A 21317-nucleotide genomic window follows, 5' to 3' on the forward strand; every position below is an offset into this window, starting at 1 on the left:
CTGAACCTAAAACTGTTGCTATCATTTATGTTGAAGAATGTTCTATATTTTCCTCTAGGGGTTTTATGGTTTCTGGTCCTACATTTAGGTCTTTATTCAGTTTTGCATTTATTTTATATATGGTGTGCTAAAATAATCTAATTTTATTCTTTTCCATGTAACTGACCAGTTTTCCCAGTACCACTTATTGAAGAGACAGTTTTTTCTCCATATTGCCTGCTTTGTCATAAATCAATTAAATATAAGTGTGTGGGCTTATTTCTGGGATCTCTATTCTATTCCAGTGATCTTTGTGTCTGTTTTTGCTCTGGTACCTTTCTCTCTGATTACTGCCGCTTTGCAGTATAGTCTGAAGTCAAGGTGCGTGATGCCTCCAGCTGTGTTCTTTCTCAAGATTGTTTGGCTATTTGGGGTCTTTGTGTTTCTATACAAATTTTAAAATTACTTTTTCAAGTTCTGCGAAAATGCTTTGGTATTCTGATAGGGATTGCATTAAATCTGTAGATTGTCTTTGGTAGTATGGTTATTTTAACAGTATTAATTCTTCCAGTCCATGCACATGCTATATTTTTCCATCTTTTTGTGTTGTCTTCAACTTCTTTCACCAATGGCTGATAGATTTCTGAGCACATGTCTTTTACCTGCTTAGGTGTGTTTATTCCTAGGTATCTTATTCTTTTTGATGTGATTGCATATGGTATAGTTTTCTTAATTTTTCTTTCTGACAGCTTTCAGTTTTGTTTTTTCTTCTTTTTCTAATTCCTTCAGGTGTAATGTTAGGTTGTTTATTTGATATTTTTCTTGATTCTTAAGAATAAGCTTGTATCACTATAACTTCCCCCTGTGAACTGCGCTGGCTGTGTCCCATAGATTTTGGATCATTGTGCGTTCATTTTTATTTGTCTTGGGTATTTTTAGAATCCCTCTTTAATTTCTTCAGTGTTCCTTTCTTCCCCTTTTATTCCCTTCATCTGTGATGTGAGGACTATCTTTAATATTATGTTTGGATTTCTTTCAGTTTTGTGTATGTGCGTGTGTGTGTGTGTGTGTGTGTGTGTGTGTGTGTGTGTGTGATTATTTAAGTTGCTGAGCTCTTAATTTCACATGGACACTAACAACCCTGCATTGTTACTCTGCTCCCCCACAATTACTGAATTTGACCTTATATTTTACATCTACTTGTTTTGTGTGTCCCTTAACTTCTTATTGTGAATATAGATGATGTTATTACTGTTTTCTTTCATCCTTCCTATTAGCTGTGTCCATGGTTGATTTACTACCTTTGCTGAATATTTGCGTTAACCAATGAGGTTTTTCCTTTAGTAAGTTTCCTTTCCTAATTTTTATGTTTCAATCGTGACCTTTTCTTTTTCACTTAGAAAAGCCCCTTTAAGATTTCTCATAAAGCTGGTTTGGTGATGCTGAGCTCTTTTAGTTTTGCTTCTCTGTAAAACTTTAGATCTCACCATCAAATCTGAAGGAGAGCCTTGCTGGGTAGAGTATTTTTGCTTATAGGCTTTTCCCTTTCATGACTTTAAATATACCATGCCACTCCCTTCTGGCTTGCAGAGGTTATCCTGAAAAGTCAGCAGATAACTTTATGCAATTTCCCATGTTTGTAACTTGTTGCTTTTCCTTTGCTCCTTTTAATAGTGTCTTTTTATCTTTATTTTTTTTTCCATTTTAATTACAATGAGTCTTGGTGTGGTCCTCTTTGGGGTTGATCCTGTTTTGGCCTTACTGTGTTTACTGGACTTGGATGTCTGTTTTCTTTCCCAGGTTAGGGAAGTTTTCAGCTCTTATGTCTTCAGGTATGTTCTACACTGCTTTCTCTTTCCTTTTTGCTTCTGGGACCAGTATAATGCAAATGTTAGTACACTTGATGTTGTTTCACAAGTCTGTTCAACTTTCCTCATTTCATTTTAATCTATTGTTTTACTGTTCATCTTCAGTGATTGCCAGTACTCTGTCCTTCAGTTTTCTGATTCATTCCTCTGTATCATTTAGTCTACAGTAGGTTCCTTTAATGTATTTTTCATTTCAGTTATTGTATTCCTCATCTCTGTTTTGTTGTTCTTTAATGGTCTAACTCTTTTTAAAAAAATTCTAACTTCTTGCTCTGGGCGTCCATTCTTCTCCTGGGTTCTTTGATCATCTTTACAGTCATTACCTTGAACCCTTTGTTGAGGAGATTGGCTATATCCACTTCACTTAGATCTTCTTCTGAATTCTTATCTTGGTCCTTCATTTGGATCGTGTTTCTGTGTCACCTCATTTTTCTTAACTTCCTGATTTTATTGCTATGTATGTAGTAGGTTTGTTACATTTCCTGACCTTGGGGAAGTGGCCTTTTGTAGGAGATGTCCTATGGGTCCCAGCAGCCCCCTCTCCCCTGGTCACTAGAGCTATTTATTCTAGGTGTACCCCCTATGTGGGCTGCTTGGGCTCTTCTGCTGTGGTGGGCTGACTACTGTGGGTGGTCTGGTAGGCTTGGCTGCCCCCAGACTGCTTATTTGCCAGGCTCTGCCTTGTATGGAGGCTGTCTGTGCTGCTTGGTGAGACTAAATCATAAGGCAGCTGGCTGCACAACTCTGAGGGACACCAAATCTGGTGCTGGTTCACTTATGGGTAGAATTGCAGTCCAGGTGATATCAGGGCTAGTGCCCAGTCACTGGTTCTGGGGCTATGCTGGCTACTGGGAGGAAGAGACAGGTCCTGCGTTCTGGCTGCAGGGCCCAGGAATCACAGAGTTGGTGTTGGATCACTGTTCCTGACACAGCTCTCTGCAGGGTCGGGGGTATCTCTAAGCTTGTGTTGGCATTCTGATGGGCAGGGTCAGGACCCAGCTGAGTCCATGGCTGCGTCTGGCCTGCAGTTAAGTGGCCTGGTTACACAGGCTGCTGGGCTGTGGTATTCCTGGAGCTGGTGTGTGCCTGTTGGTGTATGAGGCTGATCCCACTGCTAGAGCAGGTTTGCTGTTGGGTAGGTCCAAGCTCCATCCAGTCCCTGTGCAGTTGTCACCTGCCGATGGTGAGGCTGACTCCAAGGCCAGAGCAGGCTCACTTGTCAGAGGGGCCGGGGACTCTGGGGCTGGTGCCTGTCCACTGAGGTGTGGAGGCTGGTCCTGGGGCTTTTGGTGGCTGGGCCCATGTCCAGGGGCAGCTGTGCCTTGAGATGATCTGAAGGCAGCCTGTTTGCTGGTGGATGGGGCTATGCCCCTGCTCAGTTAGTTGCTTGGCCTGCAGCATCCTAGTACTTGTGTCTATAGTCTGGTGGAAATGGGTAGGGCTCAGTCCTGAGGCTGATAAGCTAGAGGGAGGATTCTGAAATTATGCTTGCCGGCACCAGCGTCCACGAGGTAGAAGGAGCTCCCCCGAATGGCTGCTGCCAGTGCCTCTGTCCCTGAGGCTGTGCTGTAGTTGCCTCTTGCCTCTCTGGGAGACTCTCCAAGATCAGGAGGTAGGTGTGACCCGGGATCCTTTCAAATGACTGCTTCTGTTCTGATTCTCAGATCATGTGGGGTTTTGTGAGCATCTTTTAAGAGTGGAATCTCTATTTCCCACAACCCTCTGGCTCTCTGGAAAATAAGCACTACTGGTCTTCAAAGCCCAACTTTCTAGGAACACTTCTTTCCAGAACAGGATCCCTGGGCTTGGGAGCCTGATGTTGGCTTCATACCCCTTGCTACTTGGGAGCACCTCTGAAATTGTAGTTATTCTCCCATTTGTGGGCCACCCACTTGGTGGTATGGGTCTTGACTCTATTGAGATTTTGCCCTTCCTTTCTGTCTTGTCGAGGTGCCTTCCTTGTATCTTTAGCTGTAAAACATCTTCTATGGTAGGTCCCGGCCTTTTTCATCAATTGCTGTTCCGTAAACAGTTGTGACTTTGGTGTGCCCATGAGAGGCATCAAGCTCTGGGTCTCTGAATGCTACCATGTTGGACAATCTCTCTACTTCATTCTTAAATCATATCATTTAAGTTTTCTTAGTATCTTATTTGATTAGCGACAGTTTGAAATTTATTGTCACTCATGTTTACTTCACCTGTTTAAAAAAATTGAATAGTGCATTCATTCAGTTTGAAACGAAGGTAGTGACCTGCGAATTTCCATACCTCAATAATCAAGGATAGGACAAAAGCCTTTTCTACCTGTGTTACCCTCAAACTCTGCACCCCACCCCAGCCTGGGGATTAACCTCTTGCACCCATGCTCACCTTCTGTTTTCGGACCGTTAACCATCATTGCATCTGTATGTGTGTTGACAAAGTGAACTCTAGTCTTTGCAGTTTTTGTGTTTTGTTTTTTGGTTTAGGGAACAGTCCTACTATGAATGTACATTTACTGCTCTACTGAAGTTCATATATAAACCTGTCAAGCACATTACCAGAATTGGAATTGCTTGTATATACACTTTGATAAATTTTAGAGACAATGGTAGAACGGAAGTAAATTGTATTTCAAATGCCACAATATTCTCACACCATGAAAACCCTTCCCTTTTTAATATATTTGTGTGTAGTTTATCTTTATGCCCATACTATATTTCCCAGAGATGGGTAAGTGTTATGTTTCTTGCTGGCACATTTACCGTATTGTTCAAAGTCAGGCGTTTAGTGGTTTTAGCATGATCCTATTTCCATGAACTCACAAATACAAGATCTTCTCTCACACTGTCTTTTACTCCCTGCTGTTTTATATTGCCCTCCTAATTCTCAGTCCTGGTCTTTCTTTATGTTCTTCATCAACCTGGATAGGTTATACTATTTTCTCCCTTATTCAAGACCAATAGAATAGAATAGAACACCCAGAAATAAACCCTGATATATGGCCAAATGATTTTTGACAAGTTGCCAAGACTTTTCAAAGTAGAAAGGATAGTATTTTCAACAAATGGTGCTGAGAAGTCTTGTGGTCAACATGCAAAAGAAGGAAGATGGACCCTTACCTAACATCATATGCAAAAATTAATGAAAACGTATCAAGAAACTACATATAAGACCTAATAAAATAAAAAGTCTTAGAAGAAGATACGGGACAAGAGCTTCATGATATTGGATTTGGCAGTGTTTTCCTCAATATGAAACGAAGGAACAACAAAGGTACAGCTAACAAAAAAATAAACAATTTGCAGTACATAATTTAAAAAAAATGTGTATCAAAGAAATGTAAACAGAATAAAATGGCAACCCACAAGATGGGAGAAAATATTTCAAAGCCATCTATCTGACAAGAGATTTCTATTCAGAATATACAGAGAACTCCTACAACTGAACAAAAAGCGAACACCCTGATTCAAAAATGGATAAAAGACTTGAATAGATGGTTCTTCAAAAAGATGTACAAATGACTAAGCACTTGAATAGATGCTCCATATCACTAAATGCATGTTTATATATTTGTGGGCATGCATACACACACAAGCACACACACACATACACAAGCAGAAAACAACTATTGGTGAGGATGTGAGGGAGTTGGGACCATTGTGCTATGTCAGAGGGAATGCAGAATGATACAGCTGCTTTGCAAAAGAGTATGGCAATTTTTCAGATATTGAAAAATAGAATTACTACATGATCCAGGAATTTTACTCTGAGGTATACCCAAAGGAATTGAAATCAGGGTCTTAAAGAAATATTTGTACTCCAGTGTTTAGAGCAGTAATAATCACAGTAGCTAAAATATGAAAGCAACCTAAGTGTTCATCCACTAGTTCCTGGATAAGCAAAGTGTGGTATACCCATATAATACAATATTATTCAGTCTTAAGAAGGAAAAGATCTAGGAATATGCTACAACATGGATGAGTCTTGAGGAAATTTAGCTACCCAAAATGCCATTTTTGTGACTTTTAGTGAGTCATAACAATACAACTACTTATTTCAATTATATGGGGTACTTAGTGTAGTCAAAACCATAGAAATTGGGAGGGTAATGATGCTTTTCAGGTGGTTATGGAACAAAAAGGAAAGTTATGTTTAAAGGATACAGAGTTACAGTTTTAAAACGTAGAAAAAATTAGAAAGATAAATGGTGATGTTGATCGCCCAATAATATGAATGTATTTAATATCACTGAACGGTGCACTTTATAATAATTAACATGTTATATTTTATGTTATTTGATTTTACCAACATACAAAATTGGGAAAGAATGTAATATCAGGAATGGGAGTGGACCTGGGATAGAGCAGAGAGTAATCAGAAGGGTGAGACACTGCATATGTTGAAGAAGAAGAGCTGAGAGACTTCACTGGCCAGAAGAGACTTTATAAAAAAGAAAAAAAAAATACTCTGAGGGTGTATTAGATAGATATCTGTGGGTGTGCTGCTATCTCCCATGGGTTATCTTAAAGAGTCTTTAATAAAGTCCATAAGGCTTGCTGAGGCTTTTTTAAAAACTGGATTCCCCAGGAGATAATTAGAGGGTGGTACTTAAGTCTATGTCAAGGTTGACAGATTTTGCAGGGAAGACGAACCTGAGAACAGTGGAGGTCTTAAGAGTGTAAGTACATGGAAATTAGAAAAAAAAATAATAAAGGGAATTAGGAAAACTTTGGACTTCGAAGGTCATGTATTATTACTGAGTCAGACCTGAGGTTTCTAAGGCGTTATATACACAGTTGCTATTTGGATTACTTGTTGATAAAGATAAGTGGAAAAACTAGAGTCGTTCCCAAGTGTAGGTAAGATATAATGAGAGGATGGAGTTGGAAAGTAGGGAGGCCCAGAGAAAAGTGGGAAGGTCATATTGGGCCAAGATGGTGGTAATATCCAACAGAACAGATGGTAGGACAGACTATGGATTCATCTTTTTTATTTCGCCTCCCCCCCCCCATCCTTAATAATTCTTTGGGAATATTTCACTGCTCTGTGATGCAGGTACAGAATTCGAGTGAGGAGACTACACCCTCAGTGTCCAGCTGTCTGAGTCCTCAGTGTGCTTCAAATGATGGAGAACTATTGCTTCTTTATGAGAAGAGTTAGTACCTCGTAGCTAAGCTTAAGCTGGAGCTTATGCAATATTGATTCCATTTTATATATACTGTTGGCATGGAGGTTCCTCCTCCTCTTTTCTTGAACATTATGAAATGAATCTATATTTCTCAATATTTGGGTATATCAGGTAAATACATTAAGTAAAGGAATCTTATATATTGCTCCCTGCATAGTTTGCTCTTTCTTGTTTCTCTTTTACCTTTACTAAATTAGCACAGGGAGAGACCTTGACATGTTCTAATCAGGAGAGATTAGAACATCATATTTCTAGAGAGGTTGGTTGGACAGAGCAGGGGTCCCAGTGAGAATCCAAGCTTCTGTTTCTACTTGGAAGTGTACCTGTGTAGAATAGAGGGCTCCAGGAAATATCCTAGAATATTCCAATGTCCCTGCGGGAGATCATTAAGAGAGGCAGGATCTGGTACCAGATCAGTGTACTGTGACATGTTTGTCAGTCATCTGATGTGAGATTCTCAGAGCCAATCCCATATGCTAGGGCTGAGTGCAGAGTGATGAAGAACCTGTGAAAGCCTTTGATTGCATGTTAAAGATGAAGCTCTGATTTTGGGGAGAATTTTTTTACCTGACTGAATGTCACCCTTCTGTTGGGATGAGATTCTGTGCTTTTCCTCTGTTGATGACCACTGACTGAAAATCATTAGAGGATCATGTCTAGAAAGCATTCTTTATTTAATTTCTTAAAGAAGAAAACATAGAAAACATTTTTATCCGCTTTCAAATTGCGGATCAAGGGGAATGACATCGGTGAAAATGTCAGAGTACGGAGCTCTGGCTTGTGTCCATCCCCAGAAACACTGACATACGTGGTAAAACCTGTCAAAATGATCTTATCAACACATGTAAGTTTTCTTTTCTTTTCATGCTGTAGATTTATCTTTCATTGAAACTTTACTTACTACAGGATGTGGAGAATAAACAAGGAAGTAGAAACTGTATTTCCTGATGAGAGAATCACTAAGTCACATTAGCTGTTCTGAGCTCTGCCTTACTCACCGTGACTCTAATTAAAACAAACAAACAAACAAAACACTTTTTTTTGGTAAGTCAGTTCTGACATTTCCTTGTTAAAGACAAGGTAACAGATACAGACTTAGATCTACCAGAATTGAACAAACTTTTGATTCTACCTGTGTTGAACATATGAGGATGGCCTGCTACAAATCTTCATTATACTTATTGCCACAACGGACAAATTCCCTTTTTCCACTCCTGATATGTTGCATGTAAGGAATGCATAGGTCACTAACCCCAGCTGGTCACAGGTAAACTCTGCCACATGGATTACTGCATGTTTTCCTGCTGGAAGACCACACATTCTCGAGGATCATGCCTGCGGAGTATCTGGGCTCTTCTTTTTTTCTGGATAAAGGTTAGATAATCACCTAATTTTATGAGAAATATATAAATTGTATTTGCATATTCTTCAGGTTTTTATTTACCATTCTCTTTCAAGTCCTAAGTGCAAATATTAAAGTGATTTCCAAGAGGGTGGTAAATAAGACAGCTACATTTATGCTCCAAAATTAGCAATAAATCATAATACAATTGTGAATGCATTAATGTGTGATTAATATGTAGATACTTATGTAAATGCAAGTTTAGTAATGCTTTGTGGAGAGCTTCAGAATCTAGGTATTAAAAGAAAAAAAAGAAGAAGGAGTTCTTGAAACTCTCAGGGAATTATAGAGAAGTCTTTGTGTCTATAGATATCATTCTGAAATAATGCATATTCTCAGAAATAAACTAGGCATAACATTGTAGGAAAAACTTCATGAAATGAAAGAGCATGTGAGATGGCCATACAAGAAAAAGAATATTCTCAGAGAATAATGAACAGTGTGGAGTTCAGCAGAAGGGTCATACACATTCAGAGAGCAAAACCTTGGAGAGCCTAATTGTGAGTTCCTCATATTTCATCTTTGGAGACATGGTAGTCATTTGAAATATGATGTTATAAGATGACGTTAACATACTTAAATACTTTCGTTTAGAAATGACCACTTAGAACCAGAATAAATGAAAGAGAACACAAAATTATGTTTATGTTGATTTTTAAAGACCTCAGGTGAGTGCTGATTATTTAAAAATACATGATGTCTTTCACTGCAAAGTAAAGGAGCTGTCACAGTGGAGGATTACTGGACTGAATGTCAATATTATGACATAGTATGAGTGTGTTTCGTGTTTGGTAATTGCAATCATTGTTGCTTTTGTTGTGGTCATCCATTTACAATGCTTGGTGTCAGTTGATTTATCTCTTGTAAAAATAAAATACAGTCTGTGTGTGTGTGTGAAAAAAAGCACACATGATGTCTTGACTAAAGTTGTATGGAATTTGAGATCTGGAAAAAAGCATTTCTTTTCTGTAATGCTAGGATGATAATTGGACATTTTTGCAAGAAAGAGATTTCAGGATGCAAATCTCGTGTCTCTAAGGTTGGAAGTCAGTTCATGGCGGAACATTCTATTAAACTTGTGTGAGTGGAGAAATATTTCTTTGGAAGGAAGAGGTCACGAATCCCTTTTTAATAGTTAATGGTTTATAGTATACCGAATGAGCAAAATGGCTATTTCTGAACTTTAGAAAAAAATAATATAGTTTTTCTGCATTTATAATATGAAGCTGATGTAAAATATCAAAAAATCTTTATTTTGAAAAGCAATGTAATCAATTTGACATAATTCATATCTATTGAACCTGTGGTACACACACACAGTAAAACTTACGTTCAGAAAATTTTTTGCACTTGAGAAATATTTTCAAGTGTAGTTGATTTACAATGTTGTGGGTTTTTTAAATACATGTTTATTGGAGTATACTTACTTTATAACACTGTATTAGTTTCTGGTTTACAACAAAGTGAATCAGCTATATGTATACATATATTCCCCATATCCCCCCCTCTTGAGCCTCCCTCCCACACTCCCTATCCCACCCCTCTGGGGGACATAAAGCACCGAGCTGATCTCCCTGTGCTATGCAGCAGCTTACCACTAGCTATTTTACATTTGGTAGTGTATATATGTCAGTGCTACTCTCTCACTACGTCCCTGTCTCCCCTTCCCCCCTGTGTCCTTAAGTCCGTTCTCTACATCTGTGTCTTTATTCCTGCCCTGTCACTAGGTTCGTCAGTACCATTTTTCTAGATTCCATATACGGTATTTGTTTTTCTCTTTCTGACTTACTTCACTCTGTATGACAGACTCTAGGTCCAACCACCTCACTGCAAATAACTCAATTTTGTTCCTTTTTATGGCTGAGTAATACTCCATTGTATAGATGCGCCACATCTTCTTTATATATTCATCTGTCGATGGACATTTAGGTTGCTTCTATGTCCTGGCTATTGTAAATAGTGCTACAGTGAACATTGTGGTACATGTATCTTTTTGAATTATGGTTTTCTCCGGGTATATGCCCAGTAGTGGGATTGCTGGGTCATATGGTAGTTCTATTTTTAGCTTTTAAGGAATCTCCATACTGTTCTCCATAGTGGCTGTATCAGTTTGCATTCCCACCAACAGTTCAGGAGGGTTCCCTTTTCTCCACACCCTCTGCAGCCTTTATACATTGTTGTATTAATTTCTGCTGTGCAGCAAAGTGATTCAGTTTTATATATATCTATCTATATATCTATATCTATATGTCTATGTGTCTATATGTATATATCTATATATCTTCTTTTCCATTATGGTTTATCACAGGATATTGAATATAGTTTCCTGTGCTATACAGTAGGTCTTTGTGGGTTGTCCATCCTATGTAGAATAGTTTGCTTCTGCTATTCCAAAACTCCCAATCTTTCCTTCACTCTCTCCTTGGCAACCACAACTCTCTTTTCTATATCTGTGTGTGTGTTTCTGTTTCGCTGACATGTTCATTTGTGTCCTGTTTTCGATTCCACGTATAAGTTATATTATATGGTATTTGTCTTTCTCTCTCTGACTTACTTCATTTAGTATCATTATCTCTAGGTCCATCCATGTTGCTGCAAATGGCATTATTTCATTCTTTTTTATGTCTGAGTAATATCTATTGTATACGTATACCACACCTTCTTTATACATTCATTTTTCAATGAACATTTAGGTTGTTTCCATGTCTTGGCTATTATAAATAGTGCTGCTATGAACATAAGGTTTCATGTATCTTTTTGAATTATAGTTTTGTCTAGATATATGTCCACAAGTGGGATTGCTAGATCATATGGCAACTGTCTTTATAGTATTTTTAAGGAACCTCCATACTGTTTTCCATAGTGGCTGCACCAACTTACATGGCCACTGACATTGTAGAAGGGTTCCCTTTTCTCCATACCTCCTCCAGCATTTGTTAATTGTAGATTTTTTTTTAATGATGGCCATTCTGATCAGTGTGAAGTGATACCTCATTGTAATTTGGATTTGCGTTTATCTAATAATTAGTGATGATGAGCATCTTTTCATGTGCCTATTGGCTCTCTGTATGTCTTCTTTGGAGAAATGTTTATTTAGGTCTTCTACCCATTTTTCCATTGAGTTATTTGTTATTTTGTTATTGAGTTGTATGAGCTGTTTGTATAGTTTGGAAATTAAGCCCTTGTCAGTCTCATCATTTGCTAATATTTTCTCCCAGTCCATAGGTTGTATTTTCATTTTGATTATGGTTTCCTTTGCTGTGCAAAAGCTTATAAGTTTGATTAGTTCCTGTTTCTTTTTTGCTTTTACAGTAAGTCCCCTACATATGAACAAGTTCTGTTCCAAGAGTGCGTTTGTAAGTCCAACAAAGTTCGCCTATGTACCCAACTTACACAGTCGGCTATATGGTATTGTACCGTAATAGGTTTATAATACTTTTCACGCAAACAATACATAAAAAACAAGCACAAAAACAAAGAAAACATTTTTAATCTTACAGTACAGTAACTTGAAAAGTACAGTAATACAGTACAACAGCTGGGATACTCGGGCTGGCATCGAGGGAACAGGTGAGAAGAGTTACTGATTGGAGGAGGAAGAGGAGGTGGGAGATGGTAGAGGTGAAGGATTATCAGCAGTAGGAGACAGAGGGCAAGCTGCAATTTCACTCATACCTGACGTTGATGGCAAAGGTTCTGGTTCCTTGCTGGATTTAATTCTATCTACCCTCTTGAAAGAATGATCCATTGATGTCTGGGTAGTAGCTCTTTTTTTCTCATCATAGATGACAAGGTAGCACTGGATTGCATTCTGAATGGCTGCTGCCACCTTTGGGTCCCATTCTAGGTTCGGGTCCTGTGCCTCAAAAGCTAACAGTGCTTCCTCAAATAACGAAGATTCCCTTGCCATTTTCTGTGCCGTGAATCTCTTCAGTTCTTCAGTTACTTCTTCTTCCTCCTGTCCCTCTTCATCCTTTCTCTGGGCCTCCAATTCCATCAGTAAGCTCCTCATGTTGCACAGCAAGGAGTTCAGCGAAATCGTCCTCTTGCAGATCTATCTCCAGCTTCTCGCTGAGGGTCACTACGTTGCTGAACACCTCTTCAGACTTCTGATCTACCTTCTCAAATCCACAAAACTCATGAACAAACTGTGGGCAAAGGTTCTTCCAAACCCCATTCATGGTGACCGCCATACCCTCACACCATGCAAAGTCAATGCTTTTTATGGACTTGTAGATGTTATAGTCCTTCCAAAGTTGTCCCTAGGTTGTTCCTGATTTGTCACTTACCTTTACTGCCTGACAAAAAGTGTGACATAAATAATATTTCTTGAAAGTCGCTATAACTCCCTGGTCCATAGGTTGGATGAGCAACGTAGTATTTGGTGACAGATGCAGTACTTTGACGTCGGGATGAAAGTCATCCATGAATGGGGGGTGGCCCAGAGCATAGTCGAGCAGCAAAAGAATGTTTTGCTGGAACGTCCTTCTCCAAGCAATATTTCTCTACATCTGGGATAAAGTGGTGGCAAAACCAGTCCTGGGACGTGGCCTGTGTAATCCGGGATTTGGGGTTACGCTTCCACACAACAGGAAGAGAGCCCTTGGCTATGTTTTTAAGGGTTCTTGGGTTCTGTGAATGATAAACTAAGAGAGGTTTCAGCTTCAATTCACCGGAAGCATTGCCACCAAACAACAGTTAGCCTATCCTTTGCTGCTTTACAGCCCGGCATCAACTTTTCCTCCTTACTGATGTAACTTCGGTCTGTCATCCTCTTCCAGTACAGTTGTGTCTCATCCACATCCTCAATAATTTCTCAACGTGTTTCTGGAAGTTCCTGGACAGCTACCCTATCTGCACTTGCTGTCTCTCCACTTACTTTTACATTGTAAAGGTTGGCTCTAGCCTTGAACCGATGAAACCAGCCATGGCTGGCATTAAAAGATGTGCCCTCTGATTCTTTGCCGTGTTTCTTCTTCAAGTCTTCATAAAGGCTTTTAGCTTTCTCTTGAATCAGCGTTAAGCTGAGCAGGACTCAGCGCTGATGTTGATCCTGCATCCGCACACTGAGAAGTTTCTCCATCTCCTCCATCACTTTTCCATGCTTCTTGGATATTTTGTCAACATCGTCGGCACAGCAGACTTCACGTGTTCCATGATCTTGTCCTTGTTCTTTAGATTCGTGCCAATGATTGAATGATTCATGTTATAAGAATGAGCGATGTCTAACATCTTTTTGCCTCGCTCCACTCTCTCAATTACTTTCATTTTTGTTTCCATCATTATCGCTCGGCGCTTCTTAACAGTACCAGCTACATCACCTCTGCTTTTATGCTTGCTTCCAGACATCTTGGGCTTGAAATAAAGGTACTGTACTACTGTACTCTATACAGTACTGTAAAGTACACAAAAGCACAACCACATATAGAGGAAGCACGCACGTGACAATGTATGCCAGACACGTGAACTAACGTACATGACTGGACATGCGAATGGACGTTTGCATCTTTGAAAGTTTGCAACTTGAAGGTTCGTATGTAGGTGACTTACTGTATTTGTACTGCCTAAGGAGAACTACCTAGGAAAATTTTGGTATGACTTATGTCAGAGAATGTTTTGCTTATGTTCTCTTCTAGGAGTTATAAGGTGTCCTATCTTATATTTAAGCATATAAGTCGTTTTGAGTTTACTTTTGTGTATGGTGTGAGGGTATGTTCTGACTTCACTGATTTGCATACGGCTCTCCAACTTTCAAAACACCACTTGCTGAAGAGACTGTCTTTTCCCCATTGTATATTCTTGCCTCCTTTGTCAAAGGTTAATTGACCATAGGTGTGTGGGTTTATTTCTTAGCTCTCTATTCTATTCCATTGATCCATGTATCTCTTTCTGTGCCAATACCATGCGGCTTTGATTACTGTAACTTTGTAGTATTGTCTGAAGTTTAGGAGGGTTATGCCTCCTGCTTTGTTCTTTTTCCTGGGGATTGTGTTGACATTTCTGACTTTTTATGGTTCCAGATACATTTTAGGCTTATTTTTTCTAGTTCTGGGGAAAATGTCATGGGTAATTTGATAGGGATCACATTAAATCTGTAGATTGCTTTGGGTGGTATAGCCATTTTAACAGTATTAATTCTTCCCATCCAAGAGCGTGGGATGTCTTTCCATTTCTTTGAATCATCTTCAGTTTCCTTTACTAATGTTTTGTAGTTCTCAGTATATAAGTCTTTCACCTCCTTGGTGAGGTTTATTCCTAAGCATTTTATTTTTTTGATGCCATTTAAAAAAGGATTGCTTGTTTACATTTCCTTTCTGATTGTTCATTGTTAGTGTCAAGAAATGCAACCAGGGACTTCCCTGGTGGCTCCGTGGTTGAGAATCCGCCTGCCAATACAGGGGACACGGGTTTGAGCCCTGATGCAGGAAGATCTCACATGCCGTGGAGCAGCTAAACCTGTGTGCCATAACTACTTAGCCTGCACTCTAGAGCCAGTGAGCCACAAATACTGAGCCCATGTGCCACAACTACTTAAGCCTGTGTGCCTAGAGCCCGTGCTCCACAACAAGAGAAGCCACTGCAATGAGAAGCCTGCGCACCACAAGAAAGTCTAGTCCCCACTGGCCACAACTAGAGAAAGCCCGTGCACAGCAATGAAGACCCAGTGCAGCCAAAATAAATTAAAAAAAAAAAGAAAGAAAAACCAGGAAATGCAACCAATTTATATATGTTAATCTTGTATCCTGCTACTTTGCTGAATTTGTTTATCAGTTCTAGTAGTGTTTGTGTGGAATTTTTAGGGTTTCCTTTATATATATTATCATGTCATCTGCATATAATGACAACTTTACCTCTTCCCTTCCAATTTGGTTAGATTTTATTTCTTTTTCTTGTCTGATTGTTGTGGCTAGGACTTCCAATACTATGTTGAAGAGAAGACGTGAGAGTGGGCATCCTTGTCTTGTTCCAGATTTTAGCGGGAAGGCTTTCAGCTTATGAACATTGAGTATTATATTGGCTGTGGGTTTGTCATAAATAGCTTTTATTATGTTGAGATATGTTTCCTCTATACCCACTTTGGTAAGTGTTTTTATCATGAATGGATGTTGAAGTTTTTCAAATGATTTTTCGCCATCTATTGAGATGATCGTTTGTTTCTTGTTTTTCCTTTGTTGATGGGGTGTATCATGTTGATTGATTTGCATATGTTGAAACAACTTTGTGACACTGGGGTGAATCAAATTTGGTCATGGTGTATGATCCTCTTATGTGTTGTCGGATTCGGTTTTCTAATATTCAGTTGAGAATTTTTGCATCTATATTTATCAACGATATTGGCCTGCAGTTTTCTTTTTTGGTAGTGTCTTTCTCTTTGTTTTTTTTTTTTTTAAAGTCTTTATTGAATTTGTTCCAATATTGCTTCTGTTTTATGTTTTGGTTTCTTGTTTGTGAGGCATGTGGGATCTTAGCTCCAAAACCAGTGATCGAACCCGCACCCCCTGCACTGGCAGGCGAAATCTTAACTGCTGGACCACCAGAAAAGTCCCCATCTGTTTTATTTGTTTGTTTTTTTTTTAAGTAAATTTCTTTCTTTATTTATTTTTGGATGCATTGGGCATTCGTTGCTGTGCTCGGGCTCTCTCTAGTTGCGGCGAGCGGGGGCTACTCTTCATTGTGGTGTGCAGGCTGTTCATTGCAGTGGCTTGTTTTGTTGCAGATCATGGGCTCTAGGTGCGTGGGCTTTAGCATTTGTGGCTATCAGGCTCAGTAGTTGTGGTTCGTGGGCTGTAGAGCGCAGGCTCAGTAGTTGTGGCACACAGGCTTAGTTGCTCCGTGGCATGTGGGATCTTTCCAGACCAGGTCTCGAACCTATGTCCCCTGCATTGGCAGACAGATTCTTAACCACTGCGCCACCAGGGAAGTCCCCCCCTCATCTGTTTTTGATGTCAGCGTGATAGTGGCTTCATAGAATGTCTTTGGAAGTATTCCTTACTCTTCAATCTTTTCAAAGAGTTTGAGAAGAATCAGTGTAAGTTCTGCTTTTTATATTTGGTAGAATTAGCCTGTGAAACCATCTGATCCTGGACTTCTGTTGGTAGGGAGTTTTTTAAAATTACAGGTTCTATATTTTTTTTAATTTTATTTATTTATTTATTTATTTCTGGCTGTGTTGGGTCTTCGTTTCTGTGCAAGGGCTTTCTCTAGTTGCAGCGAGCGGGGGCCACTCTTCATCACGGTGCGTGGGCCTCTCACTATCGCGACCTCTCTTGTTGCGGAGCACGGGCTCCAGACGCTCAGGCTCAGTAGTTGTGGCTCACGGGCCCAGTTGCTCCACGGCATGTGGGATCTCCCCAGACCAGGGCTCGAACCCGTGTCCCCTGCATTGGCAGGCAGATTCTCAACCACTGCGCCACCAGGGAAGCCCTCTATTTTGCTTTTAGTGATCAGTATGTTCAAGTTATCTATTTCTTCTGGATTCAGTTTTGTTCGGCTGTAAAGAAACAAAATATATTTTTAAGTTATGTTAGCACCTAAATACTTACCATGTATTAGACCACAAAAGAGCGAAGAAAAAATATTAAAATATTTTTTCAAGTACAAAAAGTATTGAAATGTTTTAAAGAAATTTGTATAATAATACTAATTACAATAATGACAAATTGTTCTGAACTTAAAGACTACTTATATCTAAGATGCATATTATATGCTTATTATTTTATTGTTTTTAAATACATGGAATGTTTTCTCCTTTCTAATGTAATTCTTTTATTTTATCTGTATATTGTGAAAAAAATTTAGTTGCACATAATATAAAAAATCACACTTTAATAGGAGATATTAATCCATTTACATTTACTATAGTACTGAAAATACTTCGGTTTAGAGTTCCATGTCATTAAGTGCTCTTTTTTATTTATTTATTTTTAAAAAAGATTTAATTTGGGGGGGGGCATAAATTATTTATTTATTTATTTATTTAATTTTAACATCTTTATTGGACTATGATTGCTTTACAATGGTGTGTTAGTCTCTGCTTTATAACAAAGTGAATCAGCTATACATATCCATATATCCCCATATCTCCTCTCTGTTGCGTCTCCCTCCCGCCCTCCCTATCCCACCCCTCTAAGTGGTCATAAAGCACTGAGCTGATCTCCCTGTTCTATGCAGCTGTTTCCTACTAGCTAGCTATTTTACATTTGGTAGTATATATAAGTCCATGCCACTCTCTCACTTCGTCCCAGCTTACCCTTCCCCCTCCCCATGTCCTCAAGTCCATTCTCTATGTCTGTGTCTTTATTCCTGTCCTGTCCCTAGGTTCTTCCCAACCATTTTTTTTTCTTTTCTTTTTAGATTCCACATATATGTGTTAGCATACAGTATTTGTTTTTCTCTTTCTGACTTACTTCACTCTGTATGACAGACTCTAGGTCCATCCATCTCACTACAAATAACTCAATTTCATTTCTTTTTATGGCTGAGTAATATTCCATTTTATATTGAAGATGTGCAACATCTTTTTTACCCATTCATCAGTTGATGGACACTTAGGTTGCTTCCATGTCCTGGCTATTGCAAATAGAGCTGCAATGAACATTGTGGAACATGACTCTTTTTGAATTATGGTTTTCTCCAGGTATATGCCCAGTAGTGGGATTGCTGTGTCATATGGTAGTTCTATTTTTAGTTTTTTAAGGAACCTCCATACTGTTCTCGATAGTGGCTGTATCAATTTACACTCCCACCAACGGTGCAAGAGGGTTCCCTTTTTTCCACACCTCTGCAGCATTTATTGTTTGTAGATTTTTTTGATGATGGCTATTCTTACCTGTGTGTGGTGATACCTCATTGTAATTTCGATTTGCATTTCTCTAATGATCAGTGATGTTGAGCATTCTTTCATGTGTTTGTTGGCAATCTGTATATCTTCTTTGGAGAAATGTCTATTTAGGTCTTCTGCCCATTTATGGATTGGGTTGCTTGTTTTTTTTGATATTGAGCTGCATGGGCTGCTTGTAAAGTTTGGAGATTAATCCTTTGTCAGCTGCTTTGTTGGCAACTATTTTCTCCCATTCTGAGGGTGGCCTTTTCGTCTTGTTTACGTTTTCCTTTGCTGTGCAAAAGCTTTTAAGTCTCCTTAGGTCTCATTTGTTTATGTTTCTTTTTAATTTCCGTTTTCTAGGAGGTGGGTCAAAAAGGATCTTGCTGTGATTGATGTCATAGAGTGTTCTGCCTATGTTTTCCTCTAAGAGTTTGATAGTGTCTGGCCTTACATTTAGGTCTTTAATCCATTTTGAGTTTACTTTTTGTGTATGGTGTTAGGGAGTCTTCTAATTTCATTCTTTTACCTGTAGCTGTCCAGTTTTCCCAGCACCACTTATTGAAGAGGCTGTGATTTCTCCATTGTATATTCTTGCCTCCTTTATCAAAAATAAGGTGACCATATGTGTATGGGTTTATGTCTGGGCTTTCTCTCCTGTTCCATTGATCTATATTTCTGTTTTTGTGCCAGTACCGTACTGTCTTGACTACTGTAGCTTTGTAGTATTGTCTGAAGTCAGGGAGCCTGATTCCTCCAGCTCTGTTTTTCTTCTCAAGATTGCTTTGGCTGTTCGGGGTCTTTTGTGTTTCCATACAAATTGTGAAAGTTTTTTGTTCTAGTTCTCTGAAAAAGTCCATTGGTAGTTTGATAGGGATTGCATTGCATCTGTAGATTGCTTTGGGTAGTAGAGTCATTTTCACAATGTTGATTCTTCCAATCCAAGAACATGGTATATCTCTGTATCTGTTTGTGTCATCTTTGATTTCTTTCATCAGTGTCTTATAGTTAGTTGAGGAAACGTCTTTTGTCTCCTTAGGTAGGTTTATTCCTAGGTATTTTATTCTATTTGTTGCAGTGGTAAATGGGAGTGTTTCCTTAATTTCTCTTTCAGATTTTTCATCTTTAGTGTATAGGAATGAAAGAGATATCTGTACATTAATTTTGTATCCTGCAACCTTACCAGATTCATTGATTAACTCTAGTAGGTTTCTGGTAGCATCTTTAGGATTCTCTATGTATAGTATCATGTCATCTGCAAACAGTGAGAGCTTAACTTCTTCTTTTCCGATTTGGATTCCTTTTATTTCTTTTACTTCTCTGATTGCTGTAGCTAAAAATTCCAAAAGTGTGTGGAATAATAGTGGTGAGAGTGGGCAACCTTGTCTTGTTCCTGATCTTGGTGGAAATGGTTTCACTTTTTCACCATTGAGAACGATGCTGGCTGTGGGTTTGTCATATATGGCCTTTATTATGTTGAGGAAAGTTCCCTCTATGCCTACTTTCTGGAGGGTTTTTATGATAAATGGGTGTTTAATATTGTCAAAAGCATTTTCTGCATCTATTGAGATGACCATATGGTTTTTATCCTTCAGTTTTTTAATATGGTGTATCACATTGATTTGCATGTATTGAAGAATCCTTGCATCCCTGGGATAAACCCCACTTGATCATGGTGTATGATCCTTTTAAGGCGCTGTTGGATTCTGTTTGCTAGTATTGTGCAGTGGATTTTTGCAGCTATGTTCATCAGTGATATTGGCCTGTAGTTTTCTTTCTTTGTGACATCTTTGTCTGGTTTTGGTGTCAGGGAGATGGTGGTCTCATAGAATAAGTTTGGGAGGGTTCCTCCCTCTGCTATATTTTGGAAGAGTTTGAGAAGGATAGGTGTTAACTCTTCTCTAAATGTTTGATAGAATTTGCCTGTGAAGCCATCTGGTCCTGGGCTTTTGTTTCTTGGAAGATTTTTAATCACAGTCTCAAGTTCAGCGCTTGGGATTGGTTTGTTTGTAGTTTCTATTTCTTCCTGGTTCAGTCTTGGAAGGTTGTGCTTTTCTAAGAATTTGTCCATTTCTTCCAGGTTGTCCATTTTATTGGCATATGGTTGCTTGCAGTAATCTCTCACGATCCTTTGTATTTCTGCAGTGTCAGTTGTTACTTCTCCTTTTTCATTTGTAATTCTATTGATTTGAGTCGTCTCCCTTTTTTTGCTTGATGAGTCTGGCTAATGGTTTATCAATTTTGTTTATCTTCTCAAAGAACCAGCTTTTAGTTTTTTTGATCTTTGCTGTGGTTTCCTTCATTTCTTTTTCATTTATTTCTGGTCTGATCTTTATGATGTCTTTCGTCTGCTGACTTTGGGTTTTTTTTTTTCCTTTCTTTCCCTAATTGCTTTAGGTGTAAGGTTAACTTGTTTATTTGAGATGTTTCTTGTTTCTTGAGGTAGGATTGTATTGCTATAAACTTCCCTCTTAGAACTGCTTTTGCTGCATCCCATAGGTTTTGGGTCTTCATGTTTTCATTGTCATTTGTTTCTAGGTATTTTTTTATTTCCTCTTTGATTTCTTCAGTGATGTCTTGGTTATTAAGTAGTGTATTGTTTAGCGTCCATGTGTTTCTATGTTTTTACAGATTTTTTCCTGTAATTGATATCTAGTCTGATAGCGTTGTGGTTGGAAAAGATACTTGATACGATTTCAATTTTCTTAAATTTACCAAGGCTTGATTTGTGACCCAAGATATGATCTATCCTGGAGAATGTTCCACGAGCACTTGAGAAAATGTGTATTCTGTTGTTTTTCGATGGAATATCCTATAAATATCAATTAAGTCCATCTTGTTTAATGTATCATTTAAAGCTTGTGTTTCCTTATTTATTTTCATTGTTGATGATCTGTTCATTGGTGAAAGAGGGGTGCTAAGGTCCCCTACTATGATTGTGTTACTGTCGATTTCCCCTTTTATGGCTGTTAGCATTTGCCTTATGTATTGAGGTGCTCCTATGTTAGGTGCATAAATATGTACAATTGTTATATCTTCTTCTTGGATTGATCCCTTGATCATTATGTAGTGTCCTTC

Source organism: Eubalaena glacialis, chromosome 8 (genome assembly GCF_028564815.1).
Source record: "Eubalaena glacialis isolate mEubGla1 chromosome 8, mEubGla1.1.hap2.+ XY, whole genome shotgun sequence".
NCBI classification, from domain to species: domain Eukaryota; kingdom Metazoa; phylum Chordata; class Mammalia; order Artiodactyla; family Balaenidae; genus Eubalaena; species Eubalaena glacialis.